Source organism: Stegostoma tigrinum, chromosome 3 (assembly GCF_030684315.1).
Source record: "Stegostoma tigrinum isolate sSteTig4 chromosome 3, sSteTig4.hap1, whole genome shotgun sequence".
Classification (NCBI taxonomy): Eukaryota; Metazoa; Chordata; class Chondrichthyes; order Orectolobiformes; family Stegostomatidae; genus Stegostoma; species Stegostoma tigrinum.
The window spans coordinates 110,811,590-110,823,590 of record NC_081356.1 but is presented as its reverse complement, the minus strand read 5'-3'; the positions used below and the strand labels follow the sequence as shown (position 1 = coordinate 110,823,590).

Below are 12,001 nucleotides of genomic sequence, written 5' to 3'. Positions count from 1 at the left end.
TTTTACTTTTTGACCTAATCCAAGTTTCATAAAGTTTTCTGGAGGGTTTGTTGCTCCAAGACTCTGTGTCCTCTCACCATATCTCTCCCAATTTGTTTCATTAGTTACTGAGCCTGCCCCACAGTGTCCCTCATGTCTGGTTTGTGCCCCATCTTACCACGCTCTTCCCAAACTATTCATCACTCAGTCAGCATCTGCTGAAAGTCTAGCACCCTTTGTTGCTGTGCTATCTTTAAAAGCACCTGGACAAGCCCTGTTAACCTGGAGCTGCTGTGCATGGTGCCTGGCATTTACCCTAGACGTGGCAGACAGGTAGAAAATGGCAACCTGCTTCAAGGGCCGGGTCCTGGAGGGTTCTGCTGGTTGTGGTCAAGCAAATGCGGGATGTCCTTTTTTTCCTTAGGACCAGCTGTGAAGGCCACAACACTAGACCATGCCAGCCTTACCTGAGGCTGTCACCCAGATTGAAGCAGTCTCGGCCATTTGGAGGAACACCCACCAATGGAAGAAAGTCACTGACCTTCTGCCCCCGACCAGGTAACTTGCTACAATCATCTTTCTTACTGTCTGCTCCTGTTTCCACCTGTCACTAAGGGTCATGCTCCACCACTCTTACTATTGCCTGCAACATCTTGCTTCACTCACTTTCACCCTCACCAACCTCTGACACTACCAACTAGCCTGCCCTCTGTATTGCCTACTCACTCTCTCAGGATACTGCCCCCACCCCCTCCAAACCCACGCCGGAGTTTTTCAAAGGAATGGATACCCAAAAAGCACAACCTGCCATTATCTCCACGACAGACCACAACGAGAAGATACAACACGGCCAGACACACTAGCCACCGTACCATACATCAGAGATGACCACAAGACTATTCAGACCCCAAGACTATTCAGACCCCGAAGTATCAGGGTAGTCTACAAAACAACAACCACTCTGTGACAGTAATTGACAACCGTAAAGGATCCCATACCCATAACCAATAAAACTAATGTAATGTACAAAATACCATACAAGGACTGTGAGAAACGTTAGATAGGCCAAACAGGAAGAAAATCAACAATAAGGATAGAAGGTTACCAATTAGCCACCAAGAGACACGACCAATTCTCACTGGTCTCAACACATACGCACAAAGAAATACACCAATTCGACTGGGACAACAAATCCGTAAAAGCACAAGCCAAAGAGAGACATGCCAGGGAATCCCTGGAGGCCTGGCATTCTAACCGGAACTTTCTTAACAAACACACTGAACTGGACCCGATATTCAAACCACCGGAAAACAGAATCCGAAGTAATACCACCCACCCCAGCAAACCAAGGTATGTAAATAACAAGTGGGACAGAATGCCAATGCTTCACCGGAGGTGCACTGACTATGATAGCTAGCAGGGTGATGAAACATCTGCAATCCTACACACGGCTCGGCAAGCAAGTCTACAACCTCACCTTAGATAACAAAGTGTGAAGCTGGATGAACACAGCAGGCCAAGCAGCATCTCAGGAGCACAAAAGCTGACGTTTCGGGCCGAGACCCTTCATCCTACAACCTCACCTTCACAGCTTTTGCTAAGTGTAGCATTCAGAACTGAGGGCACTGCTCCAACTGAGGTCAAACCAATAGTCTGCCCGAGAATGACTGTAGACCTGACGCCTTTGCTGTCGAAGTATCGTGCCCCTTACCCAAATTGCTCTAATACATCTACAGTATTAGTATCTACCCAACAATGTCGAAAATATCCTGTCCAGAAAGAGAACATCCAATCCAATCCAATCATTAGTCTACTCCCAGTCATAAGCAGAGCGATGAAAGGTTTTGATGACAGTGTTATTAAATGGCAATTAGAAAATAAAAACCTGCTGACTGATGCTCAGCTTGGGTTTTGCCAGTGCCATTCAACTCAAAACCTTATCAAAGTTGTTGTCAAAACATGGACAAAATCATTGGGAATCTTGGGGAGTGGGGCGTGGGGAGTTGATGGTGGGTGTGAAAATCTTTTCTTTGAAGATGCACCTAGCTTATTTGATGAAGGCCAATCATCTCAACCTCAGTATTACTGCAGGAATTCCTCAGGTTGGTGCCCTTGGCCCAACTGTCTTGCTTCATCGACAACCCTCCATCCCACATTAGACATAGAGATGAAGATCACAGCATAAAAATGAGGAGTAAGAGTAGGCTATTTGGCCCTTTCAGCCTGATTCTCTGTCTCAATGCCATATTCCCGCTTTCTCCCCATACCCCCTTGATGCCTTTGAAATCCAATAAAAATCTATCCCTATCTTGAATATATTCAGAGACTTAGTGTCCACAGCGATCTTCTTCAAAGAGAATTGCACAAGTTCACTACTGTTGGGGTGAAGGAATGTCTCCTCATTTCAGTCCTAAATGTTCTTCCCCATACCCGTAATTGTGTCCTGGGATTCCTGATCAAGGAAAACATCCTCTTTGCATCCAGTCTGTCCAGCCCTGAGACAATGTTATACCTTATAATCAGAACTCCTCTCATCTAGTGAATATAGGCTCAGTCAAACCAGTTCATCGTCATAGGTCCAGTCCTGCTCCAATATCAGCCTAATGAATCACCACTGCACACATCTGTGGCAAGTATGTCCTTCCCTAGGTAGGGAGGCCAGACCCCCATGTAGAACTACAAGTGTAGTCTCACCAAGACCCAGTATAATTGCAATAAAACATCCCTCCTTCAGAACTAAAATCCTCTTGCAATGAACATAGAACATTACAGCACAGTACAGGCCCTTCGGCCGTCGATGTTGTGCCGACCTGTCATACTGATCTGAAGCCCATCTAACCTACACTATTCCATGTACGTCCATATGCTTGTCCAATGACTACTTAAATGTACCTAAAGTTGGCGAATCTACTACCGTTACAGGCAAAGTGTTCCATTCCCTTACTACTCTGAGTAAAGAAACCACCTCTGACATCTGTTCTAGATCTTTCACCCCTCAATTTAAAGCTATGCCCCCATGAAGGCCAATTTACCATTTGCATTCTTAATTGCTTGCTGTACGTACCTGTCTGCTTTCACTGACTGGGCACTTTATAGGATTCTGGATTAAATTTTGAGTTTAACAATGTTACATTGTAACTTCTTCCATTTTGTGAGCATTTTGTCTTCTCTTCCACTTTAGGTTCTATCTTCCTTTTTGTTGCTTTCAGACCATGGTTATTCATGATCTGTCACTTATACTTTCTCACAACACATTCTTTCTTTCTTTGGTGCTGCCATTACCACTTCCTTTTACCTTATACCATCAAATATTTTGTGAGTTAAATCTCTCCTGATGCACTTTCTATTGCAGAACCCTCTTTTGATCTTCATCTCCATTCTTCCCCTTTGCGTTGCTTACTGCAAACTATATCACTAACTTCTCCTAGATTGAGGAAAGATTATTGACCTGAAATGTCAATTCTGTTATCCCCCTGCACGGATGCTGCTATACAGTAATGGAGCTGTACAGTATGGAAACTGACCCTTTGGTCCAACTTGTCCATGCCAACTATATTAGTGATCTGTGTTACCAACATTTTCTGGCTTATTTTCAGATTTTGAGTATTTAGAGTATTTTGTTTGTCATGTTTTTTAGTGGGATGCGTTCTATTTCCAAACTGGCAATTAGAAAGGCAAGTGTAGAAAATATAAAATAGAATTTAGATATAAGTATATTCTTTATATAGGTCTGATTTTAAGATTTGTACGTGTGGCAGTTTCTTACAGCTGTTAGAGATAACTAAGTGTGGAGCTGGATGAACACGGCAGGCCAATTTTAGGAGCTTGGCCTGCTGTGTTCAACCAGCTCCACATTTGTTATCTCAGATTCTCCAGCATCTGCAGTTCCCATTATCTCTTACAGCTATTAACTCAGTTTCACTACATTGATGCTCCCAGACCAGCTGAGTTCCTCCAGTAGTTTCTGTATTTTCTTCTTGAGGATATGATGTCTATATGTTAAATTGTTAGGCAGTAGTTGATTAACCTTACATAATGCTGATCACAGAGGTTAGGCAGCAGCAAGTAATCTTCATAATTTGTTCAGTTTTAACTTTTTTGGGGGAGGAGGTGGAGACAGAGAAGATCGAGTCATGTCTTTGCTTCTCATTTGAGTAATTGATTGGTATGCAAGAAATGGACATCAATTCGTATGAGCCAGCGGTGGCCCGACCAATTAGCAACCTCACCTCAAGCTATATAAATTGATGTCTGTGTTCATTTCATTCTCAATCTGCAAGATCCTTGTGTCTTTCACTAGTATTCTTTGTTGAATTCCGCTGTTGTTCTGAACATATGGTCTTCTGGACATTTATGCATGTATCCTTTTGTACCTGATTTGACTGGCTATTCCTAATGAAGGAGCCTGAACACTGAGTGTGGGCAGACTCTTGTATTCACAATAGGCATCATCACAAGTCTTAAGTCTGTTTCTAGCATTAACTTGTCAGAGTGTGAACTGTTGCTGATTACTCTTAACCGTGTGATTCTGAAACTACTTGTTGCACTCTAAGTGTGATCCCTGCTGAAAGCAAGTAACTCAGAGGCATCAAGTCAGGGACTTAGCATTTTGGCTGTACAAACTGTAGTTTTTGTGAGAGGGAACATTCAGGGTAGTGAGTTGGTTCATATAATCCATGTGCAATTTGTTTTTTCATTTATTGTCTAATTATTTGAATTAATTTAGCAGCCTTTCATTTTCCTTTTAAATATAAATGTTTGGCGAGTTACAGATACTCTTACGTAATTGCAATGTGGCTTTTGTCTTTGGTATTACAGCCGAAAAGATAAACATAAGAGTTTCTCTAATTTGTATGCTTACTTTTCTTTTAGAATCTTTCCCCTCCCACCACGCAAACAAATCCAGCATTCTAATGTGCATTAAGATGATTTTCTTGCTGGATTGAAAGGTCTGTGTTCACCCTGAAAAAGGCATTCAATTAGCCCCATTACTCCATATTTTCGGATTCACCACACCACATTTATTATGCTGTGTCTCTAGCATGAGCTGTGCTAATTTCCAGCTGCAAAATGATTTATCACGGTGTTTTCCACATTCAATTGCCTCCTGTTGTAATGTTTCTAATACTTCATTTGTTGTGATGTGCTTTGTTCCTGCATTGATGCTGTGGGGCTCTTGGTTTCTTCCCTGCCCCCAACCCCACTACTGTTACCACCTTGACAATGCATTTTGCAGCATAATTGACATGGTATTCCCATTTCTCTTAAAGGTTCACAGTTACATTTTCCCTCATTTCCCAGAGCAGTTTATCAGAATGCTATTTTGCAGTGACTTCCCGTGAGTGTTTGTAAGGATTTGCTGTTTTTTTTGATCAGCTGCCTATTATTTTAGGTAGTTTCAGTCAGAGCTGTCTAAAATCCTTAAATTCTCAACGATGTAATGGGGGTCCTTTATCTTTAAAAGTAGATGGAAACTTATTTTCCAAACATTAGACTGTAAAATAAAGGAGCAGAATTTGTCCATTTGGCCCACTGAGTCTGCTGCACTACTCGATCATAGCTGATATATTTCTCAATCCCATTCTCCTGTCTCGTCTCCGTAATGCTTGATCCCCTTACTTGTTAAAACTCTGTCTACCCCTGTCTTAAATACACTCAATGACTTGGCCTTGTTTTGTGGCAGTGATTTTCACAGATTAATCACATTCTGGCTGAAGAAATTTCTCCTCTTCTCAGTTCTGAAGGGTCATCCCTTCATATTGAATCAGTGCCCTTCTGCCCTAGTTTCGCCTCCTGGTGGAAACATCTAGTCCTCCAGACAGAAGAGAAACTTGTATTTGTGTGGCACATTTTATTGTAATGAACTGTCCCAAGGTGTATTGTGACAGAATTTGATGCCCAGAAATGTACGGCAGTGTTAGAATGTTGGCTGAAAGCAGGAAGGAGGAAAAGAAATTTAAGGAGGAAATTCCAGCGTTTAGGTCTCAGGCAGCTGAAGACATTGCTACAAATGATAAATCGTTTAAAACAGGGGAATTACATGAACATCTAATTTGTATCTAATTAGGCCAAACCATCTTCAGTTGCTCCATCAATGACTCCCTGCACCCTGCTACCCCCCCCTCCCCATCAAAAGGTCACGAGTGAGGATGTTCACTAATGATTGCACAATATTCAGCACTATTCATGACTCCTCAGATACTGAAGCAGTCCATGTTGAAATGCAACAAGATCTGGACAATATCCAGGCTTGGGCTGATAAGTGGCAGGTGACATCTGCGCCATACAAATGTCAGGCTATGACAATCCCCAATAAGAGACAGCCTAACAACCACCCCTTGACATTCAATGGAGTTACCATCATTGAGTCTGCCACTATATCAACATCCTGGGTGTTATCATTGTCCAGAAATTTATCTGGACTCACCACATAATCACAGTGGCTGCAAGAGCAGGTCAGAAGCTAGGAATACTGTGGCGAGTATCTCACATCCTGACTCCCCATAGCCTGTCCATCGTCTACAAGGCACAAGTCAGGAGTGTGATGGAATACTCCCCGCTTGCCTGGATGAGTGCAGCCCCAACAACACTCACGATGTTGACACCATCCAGGAAAAAGCAGCCCAGTTGATTGGCACTGTATCCACAAGCATCCACTCCCTCCACCACTGATACTCAGTAGCAGCAGTGTGTACTATCTACAAGATGCACTGCAGAAATTCACCAAAGATCCTCAGACGACAGCTTCCAAACCAATAACCATTTCCACCTGGAAGGACAAGGGCATCAGACGTACAGGAACACTACCACCTCCAAGTTCCCCTCCAAGCCACTCACCATCCTGACTTGAAAATATATTGCAGTTCCTTCACTGTTACTGGGTCAAAATCCTGGAATTCCCTCCCTAAGGGCATTGTGGGTCACCCCACAGCAGGAGGACTGCAGTGGTTCAAGAAGGCAGCTCACCACCACCCTCTCAAGGGCAAATAAGGATGGGCAAGAAATGTTGGCAGCCAGTGATGCTCACATCCCACAAATGAATAGAAAATAAAAGTTGAATGTAGATAAGTTGGGGCATTGTAGGACAGAAGGATAACAGAATTAGGAGGGATGAGACCATTGAGAGATTTGAAAATGAAGAGAACTTCAAAATCGAGATGTTGCTTGACTGGACACAATCTTGGCCACAAGGGGGACAGAGAGAGTAATAGACACTAGGTACAGGGAGGTGGTCATACCAAAGGGTCAGTCAGGTGGATGGGTGACCACCGGGAGAGGCAGGCAGGTAATGCGGGAGTCTCCTGTGGCTATACTCCTCTCTAACAGATATACCATTCTGGAGAATTTTGAAGGGGGAAAGCCTCGAGGGATTCTAGCAGCAGCAGCCAGGCCTGTGGCACCACAACTGGCTCTGCTGTAGAGCAGAGTCGGGCAAGACCCAAGCAAGTGATAGTGGTTAGAGATTTGCTGGTTGGAGGCACAGACAGGCATTTCTGTGGCTGCGTTCATGACTCCAGAATTGTGCGTTGCATCCCTGGTGCTTGGATCAAGGTCTCTGCGTGGTTTCATGAAATTCTTAAGGGGGAGAGTGAATAGCCAAAGGAGGTTGTGCACATTGGTACCAACAACATAGGTAGAAAGAGGGATGAGGTCTTGTGGAGTGAGTACAGAGATTTAGGAAACAGGCTGAAAAGTAGTACCTCGAAGATGGTAGTCTCTGGGTTACTACCAGTGCCATGTGCTAATGAGCTAAGGAATAGACAGATAGGTCAGATGAATGTGTGTGGCTAAGGGCTGGTGCAGGGGACAGGGTTTCAGGTTCTTGGATCTTTGGGATCTCTTCTGGGCCAGTGGTAACGTGTACAAGAGGGAAGGGTTGCACCTAAACTGGAGGGGAACAAATTTCCTCGTGGGGAGATTTGATAGTGCTACTTGGGTGGGTTTAAACTTGAGTGGCAGGGGGCTGAGAGTCAGAGCAACAGGTCAGCAAGTGGAGGGATTGAGGGGAAGGTCTCCGTTAGGACCAGTAAATCAGAAAGAAAGGACAGACAGAGACAAGTAAAGGAAAACGATAGTATTAATGGGTTGAAGTGTTTATTTCAATGCAGTGCAGTATTATAGGTATGGCAGATGAGGTCAGAGCCTGGATCAGTAGATGGGACTAAGATGTTGTGACCATTAGAGACTTGGTTGAGAGGGGGGCAGGACTAGCTGCTCTATATTCAGGGTTTCATTGTTTTAGACAAGATAGAGAGGAAGGTAAGAGGTGGAAGAGTTGCATTAGTAATCGGGGACAATGTCATTTCTATACTAAGAGAGGACATACTGCAGCATTTAGCCACTTAGACAAAATGGGTAAATCTCAAAAATAAGATGGATGCAATCACTCTGACAGGATTATATTGCAGGTCCCCAGCAGTCACCAAGACTTTGAGGAGCAAATATATCGGCAGATTATGGAAAGATGCAATCAAAACAGTGTTGTCATAGTAGGTTACTCTAACTTCCGCAATACTAACTGGGACTCCCATAGAGAAAGAGACTTAGATGGGGAAGAATTTAAGTGCATCCAAGAGGGTTTCTTAAATGGTATCAGAGATAATGGGAACTGCAGATGCTGGAGATTCCAAGATAATAAAATGTGAGGCTGGATGAACACAGCAGGCCAAGCAGCATCTCAGGAGCACAAAAGCTGACGTTTCGGGCCTAGACCCTTCATCAGAGAGGGGGATGGGGGGAGGGAACTGGAATAAATAGGGAGAGAGGGGGAGGCGGACCGAAGATGGAGAGCAAAGAAGATAGGTGGAGAGGGTGTAGGTGGGGAGGTAGGGAGGGGATAGGTCAGTCCAGGGAAGACGGACAGGTCAAGGAGGTGGGATGAGGTTAGTAGGTAGCTGGGGGTGCGGCTGGGGGTGGGAGGAAGGGATGGGTGAGAGGAAGAACCGGTTAGGGAGGCAGAGACAGGTTGGACTGGTTTTGGGATGCAGTGGGTGGGGGGGAAGAGCTGGGCTGGTTGTGTGGTGCAGTGGGGGGAGGGGATGAACTGGGCTGGTTTAGGGATGCAGTGGGGGAAGGGGAGATTTTGAAACTGGTGAAGTCCACATTGATACCATATGGCTGCAGGGTTCCCAGGCGGAATATGAGTTGCTGTTCCTGCAACCTTCGGGTGGCATCATTGTGGCAGTGCAGGAGTCTGCAACCTTCGGGTGGCATCATTGTGGCAGTGCAGGAGAACACCTCCGCTCAGTTCGCAACAAACAACTGCACCTCCCAGTCGCACCTCTCAGTCTCCATCTCAGGCAACCAGCTTGTAACTGATGTCCATTTCAAGCCCACCGACTCCCACAGCTACCTAGAATACACCTCCTCCCACCCACCCTCCTGCAAAAACTCCATCCCCTATTCCCAATTCCTCCGCCTCCGCCGCATCTGCTCCCACGATAAGACATTCCACTCCCGCACATCCCAGATGTCCAAGTTCTTTAAGGACCGCAACTTCCCCCCCACGGTGATTGAGAACGCCCTTGACCGCGTCTCCCGCATTTCCCGCGACACATCCCTCACACCCCGCCCCCGCCACAACCGCCCCAAGAGGATCCCCCTCGTTCTCACACACCACCCTACCAACCTCCGGATACAACGCATTATCCTCCGACACTTCCGCCATTTACAATCCGACCCCACCACCCAAGACATTTTTCCATCCCCACCCCTGTCTGCTTTCCGGAGAGACCACTCTCTCCGTGACTCCCTTGTTCGCTCCACACTGCCCTCCAACCCCACCACACCCGGCACCTTCCCCTGCAACCGCAGGAAATGCTACACTTGTCCCCACACCTCCTCCCTCACCCCCATCCCAGGCCCCAAGATGACATTCCACATTAAGCAGAGGTTCACCTGCACATCTGCCAATGTGGTATACTGCATCCACTGTACCCGGTGCGGCTTTCTCTACATTGGGGAAACCAAGCGGAGGCTTGGGGACCGCTTTGCAGAACACCTCCGCTCAGTTCGCAACAAACAACTGCACCTCCCAGTCGCAAACCATTTCCACTCCCCCTCCCATTCTCTTGATGACATGTCCATCATGGGCCTCCTGCACTGCCACAATGATGCCACCCGAAGGTTGCAGGAACAGCAACTCATATTCCGCCTGGGAACCCTGCAGCCATATGGTATCAATGTGGACTTCACCAGTTTCAAAATCTCCCCTTCCCCCACTGCATCCCTAAACCAGCCCAGTTCATCCCCTCCCCCCACTGCACCACACAACCAGCCCAGCTCTTCCCCCCCACCCACTGCATCCCAAAACCAGTCCAACCTGTCTCTGCCTCCCTAACCGGTTCTTCCTCTCACCCATCCCTTCCTCCCACCCCCAGCCGCACCCCCAGCTACCTACTAACCTCATCCCACCTCCTTGACCTGTCCGTCTTCCCTGGACTGACCTATCCCCTCCCTACCTCCCCACCTACACCCTCTCCACCTATCTTCTTTGCTCTCCATCTTCGGTCCGCCTCCCCCTCTCTCCCTATTTATTCCAGTTCCCTCCCCCCACCCCCCTCTCTGATGAAGGGTCTAGGCCCGAAACGTCAGCTTTTGTGCTCCTGAGATGCTGCTTGGCCTGCTGTGTTCATCCAGCCTCACATTTTATTATCAGGGTTTCTTAAATGTAAGTTTGCTCGCTGAGCTGGAAGGTTCGTTTTCAGACGTTTCGTCACCATTCAAGGTAACATCATTGATCCTCCGGCGAAGCACTGGTGTTATGTCCCACTTTCTATTTGTGTTTTTAGGTTTCTTTGGGTCAGTGATGTCATTTCCTGTGTTGATGTCATTTCCTGTTCTTTTTCTCAGAGGGTAGTAGATGGGCTCCGAATCAAAGTGTTTGATGGAGTTCCGGTTGGAATGCCATGCTTCCAGGAATTCTCGTGCGTGTCTCTGTTTGGCTTGTCCTAGGAATGGAAGTGTTGTCCCAATCAAAGTGGTATCCTTCCTCATCTGTATGTAAGGATACTAGTGATAGTGGGTCATGTCGTTTTGTGGCTAGTTGATGTTTGTGTATTCTGGTGTATTTACAAAATACCTTGCAAGAACTGTGACAAGCACTACATTGGACAAACAGGCAGAAAGCTAGCCACCAGGATACATTCTTTCTTTTCTTTAAAACAAGAAATTGCTTATTAGTGTGCCGTCCATCTATGACTTTATGATGGCGAGAAGTTTCTGATAATGTAGCTACACCTAGAACATGGCCCCAGGGAACACCTGCTGTGATTCAGATGACTGCGATTGCTTGTTTCCAGTAACAGGTGAAACGCTGAATTAATACCAAGCTCATGAACTTGATGTCTGGAATTGATTTCTTGTGCCAATGGGTCCAAGACTACAATATGTGGTGACGAGGTGTTATTTGCTTGCTAGCATTCGCAGTGATTGCTTCCATCACTTTGAACGTGTGTTGAATAATGGGATAGTAGTTGACCATATCGGTTTTGTTCTATATTTTATAGACAGCAGATTCCTGAGTAATTTCCAGCATCACTGGTTAAATGTCGATTCTACAGTAATACCAAAACAGCTTGGCTAACTATTGACTACAGTTTAAAAGGATATCTTAAGCACTGTATGTGGGACAGTGAATTTCTAATAGTATTTCAGTAGCCAAGGCAACTTTGATGTGCTCAATGTTTGGCATATTTACCCAAGAGTGGCAAAAGCTGAACTGGTTTTAATGGCTTGTTTAATAAATAATTATGTTTGATTTGTCCGTGACTGCTTCAGCAGCTTACAATCCTCAGCAAAGCTCCAGTTTGTATGTTAAATTTAGTTTACAAAAACTTGTAAGACCATAAAGTCTTTTTTTTAAAAAAAGCTGTACTTTATCCTGAATACTGAACAGTTTTATTGAATAAAAGAAGTGAGCATATTTTAAAATGCTGTAGCAAGTGCTCTCCTTTGGTATTTTGAAACTGCATTATAATGACGAGGGTTTTTAATGTGGTTCGTTTAAGTGCGTATGTGTTTA

The 12,001-nt window shown here is 45.3% G+C and overlaps 1 protein-coding gene across 5 annotated transcripts in view; it reads left to right on the top strand.

Moving 5' to 3' along the window:
- LOC125450809 (microtubule-associated serine/threonine-protein kinase 4-like) overlaps positions 1 to 12,001 on the top strand; it is a 457,413-nt gene that overhangs the window by 222,648 nt on the left and 222,764 nt on the right. The window lies entirely within an intron of this gene.